Raw genomic sequence first — 17587 nt, 5'->3', positions numbered from 1 at the left:
GGGTAAGAATGAAAACTTAATGAAGAAGGGGACGTATGGGGCCAGAAAAAAAGAAAGTAAATGCATAATCCCCAAATTTAAAAGTCCCAGTATCATCAGAATCAAAATGATTTCCTGAGGTTTGCAGTGAACTTGGAACTAGCAAGAGATATGAAGCATAATGGAACTATAAAAGGTTATGTTGGTGGGGGGGGGGGCAGCTAGATGGCGCAGTGGATAAAGCACCAGTCCTGGATTAAGGAGGATCTGAGTTCAAATATGGCCTCAGACAGTTGACACTTACTAGGTGTGTGACCCTGAGCAAGTCACTTAACCCTCATTGCCCCACCAAAAAATTAAAAATTAAAAAAAAAGGTTATGTTAGGATGGCTAAGCTTCAACTATATAAATCATTGATTTTAAAACTAGCTAATTTCTTCCATGGATTTTAAGAATATTAATCAATCGACAAACATTTGTAAAGTCCCTACTATGTTCTAGCCACTAATAATACTAAGGTAAAAATAAAAAGTCCCTTCCCTCAAGGAGCTTATGTGCGCACACACACACACACACACACACACACACACACACACACACACATTGTCTCAACTAATAAAGTATATGTGTGTATGTGTACAATGTATATGTATATGTGTCTATGTATATATATGTATCTATATGTATATGTGTATATATCTGTCTCTACTAATGTGTATGTATATATATATATATATATATATATATATATATATATATATATGAAAATATATGTGTATACACACATAAAATAGATAAAAGGTGATTTTTTAGAGAGAGGACATTTGGCAGCTAGGGGTTAAGAAAGGCTTCCTGTAGTTGACATTTCAGCTGAGTGTTAAAGTAAACTAAGGATTGTCAGTGGAGGGGAGAGAACAGGAGAGAGTGTCTTTAATGTATATGATAAACAGAAAAAAAGTTAGTGAAGAGAAATAATATTTAATAAATTTGGAAATACAGGTTAGGGCAAGTTTGTATAGGACCAAAGCTACCAAAATAGACATTTATATTTGCTCCTAAAAGTAACAGGGAGCAACTGGACTTATTTGAGTAGAGGAGTGACATAGTCATATGTGCACTTAAGGAAAATCACTTTGGATGTGATGTGGATAAAGAATTATCTTGTGGGGCAGCTAGGTAGCCCAGTGGATAGAGCACTGGCTCTGGATTCAGGAGGACCTGAGTTCAAATCCAGCCTCAGACACTTGACACTTACTAGCTGTGTGACCCTAGGCAAGTCACTTAACCCCAATTGCCTTACCAAAAAAAAAAAAAAAAAACAAGGAAAGGTAGAGGCGATAACTGGGAGACTATTGCAATAATACAGGTAAGAGGTCAAATGGTGGCTACATACATGGAGAGAAAGGGACAGAAGCGGGGGTGTGGATGACAAGACTTGGATTATTATTGGTTATGTGGGGCAAGGGAGAGTGAGGAATTGAGAATAACATCGTGGGTGGTATAATGATGATGTGCTTGGCAGAAAAAGGAAGTTCTGAAGAGGGTTGGGTTGGGAGAGAAAGGTAAAGAGTTCTGTTTGGGGTATAAAGTTTGAAATGAGAATGTAAGAGACTGCAGAGAAACAGGTTAGATATAGGCTTAGGTGTCACCTGCTTAGAGATGATAATTAAATCCGTAGGAACTAACAAAGTCACCAAGTGAAAAGAACATGGGAAGTGAGGAAGTTGGAGTAATGAATATAGAGAGGTGGTTCAAGAAATTGGCTGAGAAAGGAAGAAAATATGATTGCATTCTAGCTTTAGAATGTGGCAGGGAAATCAGATCCTTTATATCTCTCTGTCTCTGTTTCTCCTTCTCTTCACCTACATTTTTCATTGGAGGATGAAGCTTCTGTCTGTAGAAACTCTATCTACGAATTCAGATCAACAAATAGCCTACAACTTATTGCTTTAGAGAGTTGGTTGGGGACACTGTGAGATTAAATGACTTATTCTGGGTCACATAGCCACATGTGTCAGAAGTAGGACTTAAACCCAGGCAGTTTTTAATCTGATGTCTCTATATTCCCTGTGTTTGTGTGTGTGTGTGTGTGTGTGTGTGTGTGTGTGAGAGAGAGAGAGAGACAGAGAGAGAGACAGAGAGAGAGACAGAGAGAGAGACAGAGAGAGAGACAGAGAGACAGAGAGAGACAGAGACAGAGACAGAGAGAGAACATGGTGAGGGAGAGAAATATTTATGCTAAATATTCCCATTCATCTTAGAGATGACATTAAAAATGAACTGGCTGGAATTGCTATCAAGTTCTAATCTGTTTCCTCAATTTTAACTGGTGACCAAATCTGAATAATATTGAGTTTTCTTTCTTCAACAGAATTAATTAAAAAAAATAAACATTTTGAATCTCCTATCTGCCTGATAATCTTACCTACCATTTCATAAGCTACAAATACAACTGGTTCTGTGAAAATGATATCTAATAGAACAGAGGAGGGGCTGCTAGGTAGCACAATGGATAGAGCACCAGCCTGGGATTCAGGAGAAACTGAGTTCAAATCTGACCTCAGACACTTTACACTTACTAGCTACGTGACCCTGGGCAAGTCACTTAACTCCAATTGCCTCATCAAAAACAAAAACAAAAGAAAAGAAAACAAAAAAAAATAGAATACAGGAAAATTAAAATAGTTTTTTTTAGTTTCTATTGCAACATTATTGCTTCCTAGAGACTGGCCCTTAAAAGTAGTTCCCAATCAATACAGTGTAGCTGTAAATGGAATCCCCTGTCTGATGACACACCTGTATCAAAAGAATGCCTCTTGGGGGCAGCTAGGTGGCAAAGTGGATAAAGCACCAGCCTTGGATTCAGGAGGTCCTGAGTTCAAATCCGGCCTTAGACACTTGACACTTACTAGCTGTGTGACCCTGGGCAAGTCATTTAACCCTCATTGCCCCGCAAACCAAACCAAACCAAACCAAACCACACACACACAGACCAAAAAAAGGTTGCCTCTTTCCCTATGTCTCTAGAACTAGAATGCTTCCATAATAACATCACAGGTATTCTAAACAGTCTTCTTTGTCATAAAGTCAGTTCTTGGTTACTCACCTCTTGTATTAATGGAATAAGGGATAGCACAATAGCATTTAAACTTATGTAATTGACCAATGGCCTAATTTTAACCATTGATTTTATTTCATAAAAAAGAGACAATGTCGTAGAGGAGTTTAGAGACAAATCAGAGTTAGAATGACGTGAGTCCAAGTCTTGGTCTGGACCATGCTGTCTGTTTCAATCTACCCAAGTCATTTAATCTTTTAGTGTCCCAGAAAACTGTATAAGACAGCAAATTATAGAGTGGGTATTGATTTACATTGGAAGATGAACTTTTATCACTTCTGAGGGTTATGTAAACAAAATCTCAAGTCTTCTCCAAAAAGGAAAAAAAAGAAAAAGAAAAGAAATATATCAAAACTTTTATTGCAGTGACTAGAAATAGACTATCTCATCTGAAAGTAATTGACTTCAGAAACAACTTAGTATAATATCCTCATTTTATAGATGAGAAAAATGAGGGAGAAGGAGGTCCTGACAACTAATAGAACTGTGACTTTACCCAGTGTTTGAGAATAGGTAACCAAATTGATCAATATGTCTTATCTTATTTCTTGCCCTGTCTGTAGAATTGAAGTGAAAGTAGTGAAATGGGAAGAAGGTGGGCAATAACAGGGATTAGGAGGAGAAGTAATGTTGACAGCTTCAAGTTTGAAATTGGTAATGTGTTGGCTGGCTGCAATTCAAGAATATTTTTGCTTTTCTCTATTGGAAACTAGTTGACAGCTTTCCTTCTTGAGTCATTTTCAAACAGGTGAAAATGAAATTCCATGATAGGGAATGATTTAATGATATTATTGTCTTGGCAACAAAGAAAAAAAACTGCCAACAAGGGTTAAGATAGGTAGTTAAGTGACCTTAGTTTCAAATGGTTGATGAGGACCTATACCCTTGGCTATATGAGCTAGTCTGGGGAATTAATGAAACCCCCAAGGAGAAAGATCAGGGGCTCAGTGGTGAGCACTGTCTTCCTTTCCACACAGGATGTTTCTTTGCTCTTTAAATTAAGACTTCAAAATTCTCCCCCTCCCTCAATGGAATTAAGATCAAAATCAAAATATGTTCTTATTTGCAAAATTTCAATAATATTTCCCACAGTTATGGTGTGTGTGTGAATAGGTTACAACAAATACAAAATATTGATACTTATCAAGACAGAAATAGAGTAGAGGATGTAAGCCAAGAGAGAACTAAATTAAAAGGATGGACTGATCAAATAACAAGAAAAATCGATACCTGTTACATAACATATGTGCTCCACTGCTCTTCTTAAAATAGGGAACTGGAATTTCATTGGTATTAGAAACTCCTAATTAGGATGTTTAAACCACCTCAGCCCCCCTGCCAATGTAGTTTGACACCTTATTTACAACTTAGAGCTTTAGAGAGTTGCCAAGAGCTGAGGTGTCAAATACATGAGTAAAGGGTCATGTTGAACCCATAGCACTCCTAATTGCAACTACTCTAGATTAATATGTAATTATAATTAACAATATAAGTAAAAATTTAACAAAAACATAGATTATGGTGACACGTGTTTTTTAAAGTCAACATGAAGCATTCAGGAATCCTTTTGTGTGATCCAATGGCTTCCATTTCAATTTGAATTTGAAACCATTGGCCTGGAGGACAGATATTCAGGGTCACACAGCCAGTATATACTTTGTTTCAGGGGTCAAATTTGACCATTGATCTTTTTAGCTTTGAGGCCAACTCTCTAATCACAATGCCAAGCTATACCTCACGGTATCAAGAGAAATTGAAAAAGTTATCCAACACAGTAGATGGTCCTACCTCTTCATCAGTATTATAGGAAGAAATGGATAAGAATCTCATAGGATGAGCTAGCAGGGGTGGTGTGAGATCAGAATCATTGGTGGGAATATGTACAACAACAAGTCATTTGATTGAGTTTTGAACTCATTTGTATGTAGTGTTTTTATTGAATTTGGCATTATGCTATGCTAACAATTGCTACTAGGCACTTTGTTTGGGAGCTCAATATAAATGCATTGGGTCAAATTTAGGAAACTAATTTTGTAATGTTGGTAATGAACAGTGATGAAGAATGATTCGATATCCTTATCCAGCTGAGGAGATTTCCCTCTTCAAAGGTAGGAGCATAATTTGAATTGTACAAAGAGCATTTCTTTGGGGTTATTTTCTTCTTTTCTGGCCTATGACCCTTATATGGCTTCTTTTGTTTATTTTGATTTTCACTGAAGCCATGCCATTAATGTCACTTGGACTTTGCAGTTTATTGGCAATTGTCTCAAGTTTCTATCTCCTTGCCCTTGTTACTGAAATTTAGTTTTAAAAATCAAAGTCAAGGGGAAAATGACAGAGAAGGAAACAAACCTCATCCACTTAAATAGGAAAATTTGAGAGCAGATATGGAATAAATTATAGAAGAACCACTGAAGCAATGTATTCACATCAATGAATTTGAGAGAGCAATAGATGGGTTTCTAAATGGAGATGGGAAAGCATAAGGAGGGAGGAACGCAGGAAAAACAGGAAAGGGGGGTCAGAGAAGGAAAATAGAATGTAACATGCAGGTAAAGGAGAAATTTCAACACGTTACCACTTCTTTCTTTCTTATTATTGGATTGGGAGGCTCTCATATTGGATACATATTCCTATAAAATATTTCAAATAGTATGTCAAATTTAAATGATACTGAATATCAGTAGGAACTGTATATACCAATGCTTTCCTGTTGGATAGTTACTGGTCTGATGTCCTTTATAGGAATTTAGAGCTCTAATGAGGAAGTTTATTTGTAATTGGTCCCTATAGGAACCAAATGATGCATTTCATCCAATTTGAATTATTTTCAGTTCCTCTTTTGAGAGCTTACAGGATTCATCATGGATGCTTTAAATACCTAAAATGAAAGGATGATTGTGCAAAAGACTGCAGTTTATCTTAATTCTTGTTCTAAGATATTCACTGCTTCTCTGTTCCTCTATGTATGGTATTCTTTCCTTTGAGATATACTGAAATCAAGGCAACCCAAAAGCACAGAAAGTATAGTTTGTATATAACAGTCCTCCATAGTGTGCATAAACCAGGGCCCAGTTTATTTTTTCCACTTATTTTTATGGTTTATAAATGGGAGCATTTTCCCATAAACACTCAAAATAGTTTTATCATGAAGATGTTTAGAAATTGCCAGTCTCAGAATCAGTAAAGCTTGGTTTTTAAACCTACATAACCCTAAGGAAGTCATTTCACCTTTTGCAACCTCAGTTTCTTAGTTTATAAAATGGGGAGAAGCATCTACTTCACAAGACAATTTAAGGAGCAAATACGATGAAGAATATACAGTGGTTTGCAAAACTTGATGATGATGATACAATAGTAATGATGATCATAACAACAATGATAATAATATATTTTTTTTAATAAGTAGGGGGTTGGAGTCAAGATTGAGAAGGAAAGGCACTGACTTGCCTGAGCTCTCCTCAAGAGCCCTACAAATACTTTCAAATAATGCCATAAGACAATTCCAGGAGCAGCAGAACCAAAAAAAGGATGGTTGAAAACATTTTCCAGCCAAGGAAACATAGAAGGTTGGAAGGAGAGGTCTGTTTTACTGGGATAAGAATGGAGTACAGGGGGCAGTTAGGTGGTGCAGTGGACGGAGCACTGGCCCTGGATTCAAGAGGACCTGAGTTCAAATCTGGCCACAGACACTTGACACTTAACTAGCTGTGTGACCCTGGGCAAGTCACATTGCCCTGAAAAAAAAAGGATGGAATACAGCCCTGTGCAGGCCATGCCAGCACAGATCCAACCACAGCCCCAGCAAACCAGGAGTAGGCCTCCAAAGCCTCTGAATCAGTGGCAGGACTTAGTCCACAGATGGTAAGGGGATTGAACAACTCCAGAAGACTATAGGGCTCTCTTTGTTAGTACTGAGGCAGGACTGTTGTTTTGCCCATATTCAGATCCAGGTCACAGTTTTGGGTGGTGGTCTCAGGCAGGGGAGTAGCACCAGCACACAAGAGCTTGCAGCCATAAGGGAGCAGGCTTCATAGTTCCTGGGCAGAAAAGCAGGCCTATGGTTGCTTGTAGACCAGAACACAGGCCAGGAGAGTGGTAAATATACCTTTCCTTAAATCATTCCAGCTTTTAAGGACTAAGGACTTCAAATTCCTAGAAGTATCTCAGAGAACAGCTGCTCAAACTTCCTGAAGCTTGCGACAGCATACCTTTTACCACAGAAGCAGTACCCTACTTTAACAAATAGTTTAAAGTCAAGAAATAGGCTAGAAAAATGAAGAAACATAAAAAAATGCTGACCCTAAAAAGTTTCCATGACAAGGAATATCAAAATGAGGAAAAGAATGCCTTGAAAAGCCAAATTGGCCAAATGGGAAAGGAGCTACAAAAACTCACTGAAGAAAATAATTCCTTAAAAATTAAGATTTAGGAAATGGAAGTTAATGACTTTATTTTATTTATTTATTTATTTTAATTCTTTTTTTTTTTTTGCGGGGCAATGGGGGTTAAGTGACTTGCCCAGGGTCACACAGCTAGTAAGTGTCAAGTGTCTGAGGCTGGATTTGAACTCAGGTACTCCTGAATCCAGGGCCAGTGCTTTATTCACTGTGTCACCTAGCCACCCCCAAGTTAATGACTTTATGAGAAATCAAGAAACAATGAAGCAAAACCAAAAGAAAGAAAAAAAAAACAGAAGGCAATATGAAATAACTCATTAGAGAAAACAACGGACCTAGAAAATAGAGCCAGGAGAGATAATTTGGAAATTATTGGACTACCAGAAAGCCATGATCAAAAAAAGAGTTTAGACATAATCTTCCAAGAAATTGTCAGGGAAAATTGTCCTGATATTCTAGAAGCAGAAAGCAAAATAGAAATTGAAAGAACCCACTCATCACTTCCTGAACGAGATCCCAAAATGAAAATTCCATGAATGTTATAGGCAAATTCCAGAGATCCCAGGTCAAGGAGATAATATTGTAAGCACCCAGAAAGAATTAATTCAAGTATTGTGGAGCCACAGTCAGGATAACACAAGATCTAGCAACTTCTCCATTAAAAGATTGGAGGGCTTTACATTCCTACATGAGAAGATGATTCTTGTGACTCATAAGAAATTTCTCATTATTAGGGTAGCTTTATTAAATATATTTACACAGAGGGCATATGTGTAAGTTGAATTTGAAGGGATGATATTGTGGTAAAAAGTTTTAACAGTCGGTTAGATAATGAAGAGATGCCAGTTTTTTTTTAAGGACCACCCTTTTGGGGAGGAGACCAACAGCATGAGCTACACACACCAGTCCGTCTGCAATGCAGGCCAGATTGCCTGCTGAGCACTCGACTTCTGGGGTGCGAGCTTAAAAGGCAAGGAGAGAACGGAAGTGGGGCCTTTTTTCCTGCTCCGCTAGTCTCCTGGCTGCGCTGCACAGAGAGACGTGGACTGGAGTTTGACTCGGCCGGGCTCTTGGTTAACAGCATGCGCTTGACTCGGTCTCTCACCCCAAAGGTGGCCTTCGGCTTTTGATGAGTTTTATACGGAATATAGACTAAGCCTAGACTTAAGACGATTTGTATTGTATTTCTACTTTCCTATCCTTCTAATCAACATCACCTTGTGACAACCATACAATAAAAGCTCTATCTAGAAAACCAGAAGCTTCTTCCATTTACTAGTCTGGGAGATAAATTAAGGGAAAGGTTAAGTAGGGTAGATTTATGATCTAATATCCAATTTTAATCTCACAATATCCTTAAAAAATAAAATTCAGGGGTGAGAGAAATGCATTGGGAGAAAGGGAAAGGGAGAGGTGGAATGGGGTAAAGTGGCTCAAATAAAAGAACCCAGAAAAAGCTTATGGAATGAAGGGGGAGATAGAGGAGGTGGGGCAGAGTGAGTGAGCCTTACTTTCATCAGAATTGGCTCAAAGCGGGAATAACATACTCATTCAATTAGGTATAGTAATTTATCTTACCCTGCAGGAAAGTAAGAGGAGAAGGGGATAAGGGGGAGGGGTGAAAGAAGGGAATCGCAATTGGGGTTAAGTGACTTGCCCAGGGTCACACAGCTAGTAAGTTTTAAGTGTCTGAGGCTGGATCCAAACTCAGGTACTCCTGACTCCAGGGCCAGTGCTCCATCCACTGCACCATTTAGCTGATCTACAACTTGCTGAAGATATAGGCTGAGTTGTCATTGGTCTTTTTGGGAAGACAACTCCAAAGTCAGTGGACAATTTCGTGGATTTGGCCACAGGAGACAAAGGATTTGGCTTCAAGGGCAGCAAATTTCATCATGTGATCAAGGACTTCATGATTCAAGGTGGAGACTTCACCTAGGGTGATGGCACAGGAGGAAAGAGCATCTATGGCGATCGCTTCCCTGATGAGAACTTTAACCCGAAGCACTATGGGCCAGGCTGGATGAGCATGGCCAATGCTGGCAAGGATACCAATGGCTCACAGTTCTTCATTACCACTGTCAAGACACCATGGCTGGATGGCAAATATGTGGTGTTTGGCAAAGTTCTAGAAGGAATGGATGTGGTCCGAAAGGTGGAAAACACAAAGATAGATGGGCGGGACAAACCCCTGAAGGATGTGACAATAGCTGCTTGTGGCACAATTGAAGTGGAGAAGCCTTTCACCATTGCCAAGGAGTAGGGTCTCCTGGACCCCTGCTACATATAGAGGCTGTGCAGGAAGCACTCCCCTCTCTGGGGACTGAAGCCTGGTCTGGTATCTGATCCAGCCCTGGGCTCTTGGCACAGCCAGTGGTGCTGACAACTGACGGAGCTGACTCAGAATCCATCCTCACATTCCACAGCCCCTCCAGGCCCGGTTTTGTAAAGAAACATATGCCAATAAAGAAGAGAACTTTTTTTATAGAAAGCGAGTGGGCTGGGTTCATCCCTTGCCCATCATAAGCATCTAAGCTTGGCCCAGCCTAGACCATCCCCCTTCCCCCAAGAAGAGCAAGGCTTATTTCCTGTAGAACTAGATACCTTGCTTTGCCGTTTCTCATCCCCTCCCCTGGACTCCTTTGGAAGCAGGACTGAGAGCTATTCCTTAGCCCTGGGCTAAGCCAGGCCTGGGCCAGTGGCTTCTGGGGAGCTGTGCTAGTCCTGGCTCTGCCCCTTACCTGGTCTGTCAACTGCCCTTCCAGAAGGTGGAGCCCCTGCTTCACTGCTCAGCATCCAGCCTCATTCTCACCTCAGGCCTCTCACCTGTGTAATGCCTAAGCCCTTGCTTTGCCTCACTGTGATTCCTTTTCTCCGATATAAACAGCCCATTCTTATTTTCCTTTGGGCTCATCCCTAAAAAGGAAAAAAAAAAAGAAAAAATGATGAGTGGCGTGCTATCAGAAAAACTTGGAAAGATTTATATGAGCTGATGCAAAGTGAACATACAAATTAACAGCATACAAATTAACAGTAATATTATAAGATGATCAGCTGTGAATGTCTTAGCTATTTTGAGAAATAAAATTATATAAAACAACTCTGAAGGACATATGAAAAATGTGATCCATCTCCAGGGAAAGAACTGATGGTGTCTGAATACAGATAGAAGAATATTTCTTTAGTTTTTTAATTTAGAATTTTATTTTCCCAAATTATGTGTAAAAACATATTTTAACATAAATTTTTAAAACTTTGTGTTCCACATTCTTTTCCTTCCTCCCTCCCCACCCCCTTAAGAATTCAAGTACTTCAATACAAGTTATACATGTGTACTCATGCAAAATATTTCCTCATTAAACAGACAAAAACACTTTAGAAAAAGGAACTAACAAAAATTATGCTTTAACATGTATTCAGATACCATCGCTTCTTTCTCTGTAGATGGATTGCATTTTTCATAAGTCCTTCAAAGTTGCTTTGGATCATCGAATTGCTGAAAATAACGAGGTCATTCTCAGCAGATCATCTTACAATATTGCTGTTATTTTGTATACAGAACATTTCACTTTGCATCAGTTCGTGTATGTCTCTTCAGGATTTGCTGATAGCATACTGCTTGTCATTTCTTACAACACAATAGTGTTCCATCACAATCATCCCACAATTTGTTCAGAAGTTCACCAAATTATGGACATCACCCCAATTTTGAATTAAACCTTTTTTTTTTAAAATGTCTTTTAGAATATCAACCTAGTAGTGGTATTACTAGGTCATAGAGTATGCATGGTTTTATAGTCCTTAATCCATAGCTCCAAATTGCTCTACAGAATGTTTCAATCAGTTTACCAAGAGTGTATTAATGTCTAATTTTCCCCATATCCCCTACAAAATTTGTGGTTTTCCTCTGCTGTCTCACTATACAATCCAGTAGGTATGAAGCAGTAGTCAGAATTGTTTTTACCTGAATCCCTCCAATCAATAGTGTATTAGAGCATTTTTTTTTTCATATGGTTATAGGTGGCCTTGATTATTTCATCTGAAAACTTCATGCCTTTTGATGAACTATCAATTGTGGAATGACTCCCATTTTAAACAAATTTGACTCATGTGGTAAAATATGAAAGTTTTTAACAGTCGGTTAGGATAACTGAAAGACGCCAGTTTTTCAAGGACCACCCTTTTGGGGAGGAGATGAACAGTCCGCCTGCTGCGCATGTCAGACTGCCTGCCGGGTACAGTCCGCCTGCTGCGCATGTCAGACTGCCTGCCGGGTACAGTCCGCCTGCTGCGCATGTCAGACTGCCTGCCGGGGTTTTTTGACTTCCGGGGTGGAGAGAAGGGGAGTAGCCTTTTTTGCCGGCTTGGCGGGACTCCTGGCGGCGCGGGACAGACGGTCTGACTCACTCCAAAGGTGGCCTAAATCGGTTTGGTGAGTTTTTATAAGGAATATAGACTAAGCCTAGATTTAAGACGATTTGTACTGTATTTCTATTTTCCTATCCTTCTAATCAACAACACCTTATATACAATAAAGGCTCTATCTAGAAAACCAGAAGCTTCTTCCATTTACTAGTCTGGGAGATAAATTAAGGGAAGGGTTAAGTAGGGGAGATTTATGATCTAATATCCAATTTTAAATCTCACAGTTTGGCGACCCCGAAGGGACCTTAAGGACCCTCCCACCCTCCCTAGTTTGGCCATAAGCCGGCTAATTCGGTGGATTTTCCAAATACACCCCCCCCCCCCCCCCCCCCGCGGACTTTCCCTTTGTCTAATCTCCCTTAAAGACTTTAAGCCTCTAAAAGTCTTGCTTTAAACAGAAAAGCCAGCCCAGTTTAAAGGGCAAGATGCTCGAATATTCTACCATCCCTTTGATTTTTCTCATCGGAATGTATTGGGACAGCATAACATCCCGACTTAGAGGAATAGTTTACTCAATGGTCCTTCATAACATTATTGGTTTTTTTCCTCATTCAGGCAGCAAAAAGTTTTTTGTATAATAGTATACGTGAGAATCTTTGGGAAAATACGTTTAATATAAGTAGAAATTTTATGCCTGCAATTGAAATACCTTTTAATACCACATCCATAGTTCATACGACTAAGGATTTTATTTTTTTTTGTTGTTTTTTTTTTGTTTTTGTTATTATCATTGTTTTTGTTATTATCATTGTTATGATGTGGGGGAAACTCTCACATATGGAGAGAGACCTCAAAATGGCTGTTTCTACTAGAGATGATCCAAGTTCAGAATCAGATCAGCAGAAACTACTCCCTCTGCAGGAAGCTATAGAACATAGTAAGAAGGGAGTGCCAATTCAAGTCAGAAAATATAGCCCCTTTAGACCAAGTGACTTGAGCGCATGGAAATCAATCATCCCTAGTTTTGAGAAAAATCCAAACACTGTAATTTCACAGTTAAGGACTATATTTAATGCATATCAACCCAGTTGGGCTGATGTTACTTGCCTTTTGGAAACTTTACTGTCCCCAACTGAGATTACAGATATTATCTCAGCAGGAAATGCCCTTGTTGCGAAAGGTAAGGCCGATGTGGAATGGCCTCTAAAGGATCCAGAGTGGAATTATAATGATGATAGGGATTTCCAAAGATTAAAAGATGCTAGAGAAACACTTCTGAAGGGAATGGAATCTTGCTCTAGAAAACCGGAAAACTGGCAGAAATTTTTAAGCCTACCTCAGGAGGCTAATGAAAGACCAAACAGATTTTATGATAGACTTTGTGAGGCCGCTAGACAGTACACCAGATTGGATCCAGTAGATTTAAGAGATTCCTGTATCATTCTCAACACATTTGTTTATAATTCACTGCCAGAAATACGCAGATACTTTCTGAAACAATGTCCAGACTGGAGAAATCTCTCAGTAGATAGAATTAAGGAACTTGCAAATTATGTCTTTGACTCACGTGAGGAAGATCCAGATCACCCTAAACAGAGCATTCTGGCACCAGCGATTCCTAGTCAGCCATGTGGACACTGGAACAAGGACACTAAGGTGTGTTGTTACTGTCGTAAGGAGGGGCATGAATTGAGAGAATGTAGGACTTGGAGAAGAAATTCTAATTCTAATTACAGGCGAAATCAAAATAGAAATAGATCTTTTTGGAGGAATACAGAAAGGCAGTACCAGAATAATGGTAACCAAGACCCCCCTCAGAAGAGGACACAGGAATGATGGTGTCTTGGGGAGGAATGGAACATAGATAATGAAAGCCATATATTCCCAGATCCGGATTTTTTGAATGCACTTGTGCCAGTCCATTCACCTCCCCAGAGTAATGAACCACATGTCACCTTAAAAGTGGGGGAGACTTATTATGATTGTCTGCTAGACACAGGAGCCTCTAAATCAGTATTAGTAAGCAAACCAGATGCTGGGTGTAGACCTGTAGGATTTTTGAATGTAGTGGGAGTCTCAGGAAAGAGCCAGAGAGTGGCAAAATTGAATCCTCGCATGGTATCTATGGGGCCCTTAACAGTGGAACATTCATTTTTACTCATGCCTGATGCCCCTGTAAATTTATTAGGTCGTGATCTCCTTTGCAAGCTTAGAGCAACCATATCTTGTGCTCCAGATGGGGCTGTCTCCTTACAATTGCCAGAGGATACTGTTCATTTATTACCAATTTTACTTACAGAAGCTCAAGGAACAGCAGGGGAGGTATCCAAAATCCCCTCTGACATTCCTGAGTCTTTATGGGCCTCATCCCCTAATGAGGTGGGGCTTCTTAAGTCTGCCATGCCTGTTACCTTTAAAGTTAAGGGGGGACCACCCCCCTCCATTCCACAGTATCCATTGTCTAGGGAAGCAATAGAAGGGATCACCCCTATAATTGAGGCTTTGAAAAGCCAGGGTATTATTATTCCATGTCATCACTCTCCATGCAATACTCCCATTTTGCCAGTTAAAAAACCCAAGCCTGGGCCAGATGGTAAACCTGTTTATCGTTTTGTGCAAGATCTTAGAGCAATTAATAATTATGTTATTCCTAGACATTCCATAGTTCCAAACCCGGCTACGATAATTTCCTCGATTCCCTATGAATCTACATGTTTCACAGTGGTAGACCTTTGCTCTGCCTTTTTCTCCATACCAGTACATGAGGACTTCCAATATTTATTTGCTTTTACCTGGAAAAATAGACAGTGGACCTGGACTAGACTCCCACAGGGATTTGTAGACAGTCCCACATTATTTTCCCAAATTTTACAGCAGGATCTGGCCTCTATTACCTTTAAGGGCTCCATACTAGTACAATATGTAGATGACTTACTTTTGGCCTCTCCTAATGCTGAAATTTGTCAGGAAGATAGCCGTCACTTACTGCTGGAGCTGCACAAGAGAGAACACAAGGTTTCCAAGACAAAGGTACAATGGTGTTTGCCCCAGGTAGAATATTTAGGATTTATTTTGGCTGCTGGAACTCGCTCTGTCTCTTCTAAGCGAGTCCAGGCCATTCAACAACTCTCTGCCCCCACTACTAAGAGGCAGTTGAGAGCCATTCTGGGAGCAGCTGGGTACTGTAGACAATGGATACCCTCTTTTGGTGAAATTACTAAACCCCTCATAGCTCTTACAAAAAGTTCTGTTCCAGACAGTTTACAGTTGGATCCCCAGCATCTCTCAGCCATAAAAGAATTAAAACGGGCCTTGTTATCAGCACCTGCCCTAGGACTGCCAGATTATAGTAAGCCTTTCACTCTCTTTGTGCATGAACAAAGGGGGGTGGCTTCTGGAGTCCTGACTCAGTCACTGGGGCCTAACCAACGTCCTATAGCCTACTATTCAATTCAGCTGGACCCTGTAGCGGCTGGAGCGCCACCTTGCCTTAGAGCAGTGGCGGCCACAGCGCTTTTGGTAGAAAAAGCCTCTGATTTGGTCCTAGGTAACCCTCTAACTGTGCAATGCCCTCACGAAGTGGAGGCTCTCTTACTACGTCACAGGACACAAGCCTTTTCAGATCAAAGGCTGGCTAAGTATGAAATAACCCTGTTAGGTAATGAGAATATCACTTTAAAACGCTGCACAGTTCTTAATCCAGCAACACTACTCCCTAACTTACCATTCTCGGGGGAACCGTTGCATGACTGTGCTTCTTTAGTTGATATGGCTGAAAAACCCCGTGACGATCTTTTTGATACACCTTTAGAAAATCCTGATCTTGTCCTCTATACAGATGGTTCCTCATTTATGAGAGAGGGAACCCGTTTTACTGGAGCTGCTGTAGTTTCTGATTATGACACCCTCTGGGCAGCTTCTCTGCCTTCCCATTTTAGTGCACAGGCTGCTGAACTTGTGGCTCTTACACAGGCCTGTAATATAGCTAAAGATAAGAGTGCCACCATTTTTACTGACTCAAAATATGGCTTTGGCATATGCCACTTTATTGGTATGATTTGGCGTCAACGAGGCTTTCTAACATCCTCGGGCAAGGCTATTGCCAATGGGGACCTTATCAAGGACCTCTTAGATGCCCTAAAACTGCCTTCTTCCCTAGCCGTTGTACATTGCCCTGCCCACACAGGGAATAGTGATCCTGTTTCAAAGGGAAATGCACGAGCCGATAAAGGCAGTTCCCATTTAATAATCCCACTGATCAGTTAAATGCTTTGGGACTCAGTCTTCGTAAAGTATCAGGAGACGGAAATTGCCTTTTTAGGGCTTTAGCAGACCAGCTAGAAGGTCACTGTAGAAATCATCTCAGACACAGACAAGAAGCTGCTTCTTATATGATTAACCATAGACAAGAGTTTGAGTCTTTTATAGTAAATGACTCCCCTTTTGAAGAATATGTTGATGAATTAAAGAAATTTGGAAAGTGGGGAGGAAATGATACAATTGTAGCATTTGCTAAGCAGCATCAGCTGAATGTTGTGGTTCATCAATTAAATCAGCCTTTATTGAAAATCAGTGGCACAGACAAAACTGATGCTAGAGAACTCCACATTTTCTACCATAAAGAACATTATGACAGCATTAGAAAGATCAATGACAATTCAGAAACCCCTGCCACTTTGGCATGCAGAGAATTGGGGAACCAGTTAAAACAATGTGGCATACCCCAAACTCTAGCAGCTTAAATACCTTAAAATTTAACAAGCATTTCCTTCCACAGGCAAAAGCACTGAAGCACATGGCCTAGTTTTCTGGCCCACCTCAATTTCTCCCACCCTTTTCCCTACCCTATACCTATTTTTTTTTTTTTTAATCCTTTTTGCTTTTTGTTTTGTTTTGACTTTTGAAAGGCACTGAAAAGACCTGGAATTCACCACACCTTTAAATTCTTTAAGAGCACAAAAGGGTGCTTAGCGAATCTTTTGCCTTTTATTTTTGGTTTTTGGTTTTGCTTTGTTTTTTTTTTTTTTACTTTTGTTTCTTTTGCTTTTCTTTAAAAACCCGATTTTGTGAACTAAGTGACTTTTCAAAGGCATTTTAAGTATATGCTATTGAATATTGAATCTTGCTTATTGAAGTCTTATTTCTTTTTGATGAATTAATCACCACTTTAAGTATCTGCTACTGTTATACTAGAGAATTCATGTATAAGATGATGTGGTCTACTTGCTAAAAGAAGATTATGTAATAATGTCTAAAAGAAGATTATGTAACAATGTCTAATATAATCAGCTATTTACATTCGTTTATTATTTATGTGTCATTATACTCTGGGTATGGTTTGGAATTATTGTATATATCACTAATATATTCTCAGTTATGCAGCATAGCACACATTTTTACCATCATATTGTCTTTGGTGAAATTAATGAGATTTCAGAAATATGGAAACTTATCATTTCAGAGACTAACTTGCTGTGAACTCTGATGCAGGTCCTGGAGAGAATATATGTGCAACAAAAGGAGAGACAGGTATACATAAGTCCATGGTTTGCTTATGATGGTGACTATGTAGAGCACAATTACTAGGCACAGTCCAGTATTCATCCTCTCTCCCTCCTAATTTAACCTAATTTAACTGAACTTACTTATCTTTTTATCTCACTCAGTTGAATTCACCTGTGGCCTAGCACAATCACTGGCTGTCTCGGAACCATGAGATATGGTA

The 17587-nt window shown here is 39.6% G+C and overlaps 1 pseudogene; it reads left to right on the top strand.

Moving 5' to 3' along the window:
* The window catches only part of LOC122732146, a 45545-nt pseudogene extending 35785 nt beyond the window's left edge, over positions 1 to 9760 (top strand).
* Positions 9761 to 17587: the final 7827 nt, after the last annotated feature.

This window comes from Dromiciops gliroides, chromosome 6, assembly GCF_019393635.1.
Source record: "Dromiciops gliroides isolate mDroGli1 chromosome 6, mDroGli1.pri, whole genome shotgun sequence".
NCBI classification, from domain to species: Eukaryota; Metazoa; Chordata; class Mammalia; order Microbiotheria; family Microbiotheriidae; genus Dromiciops; species Dromiciops gliroides.
The sequence above is the reverse complement of the archived record's forward strand: the minus strand, read 5'-3'. Positions and strand labels throughout refer to the sequence as shown.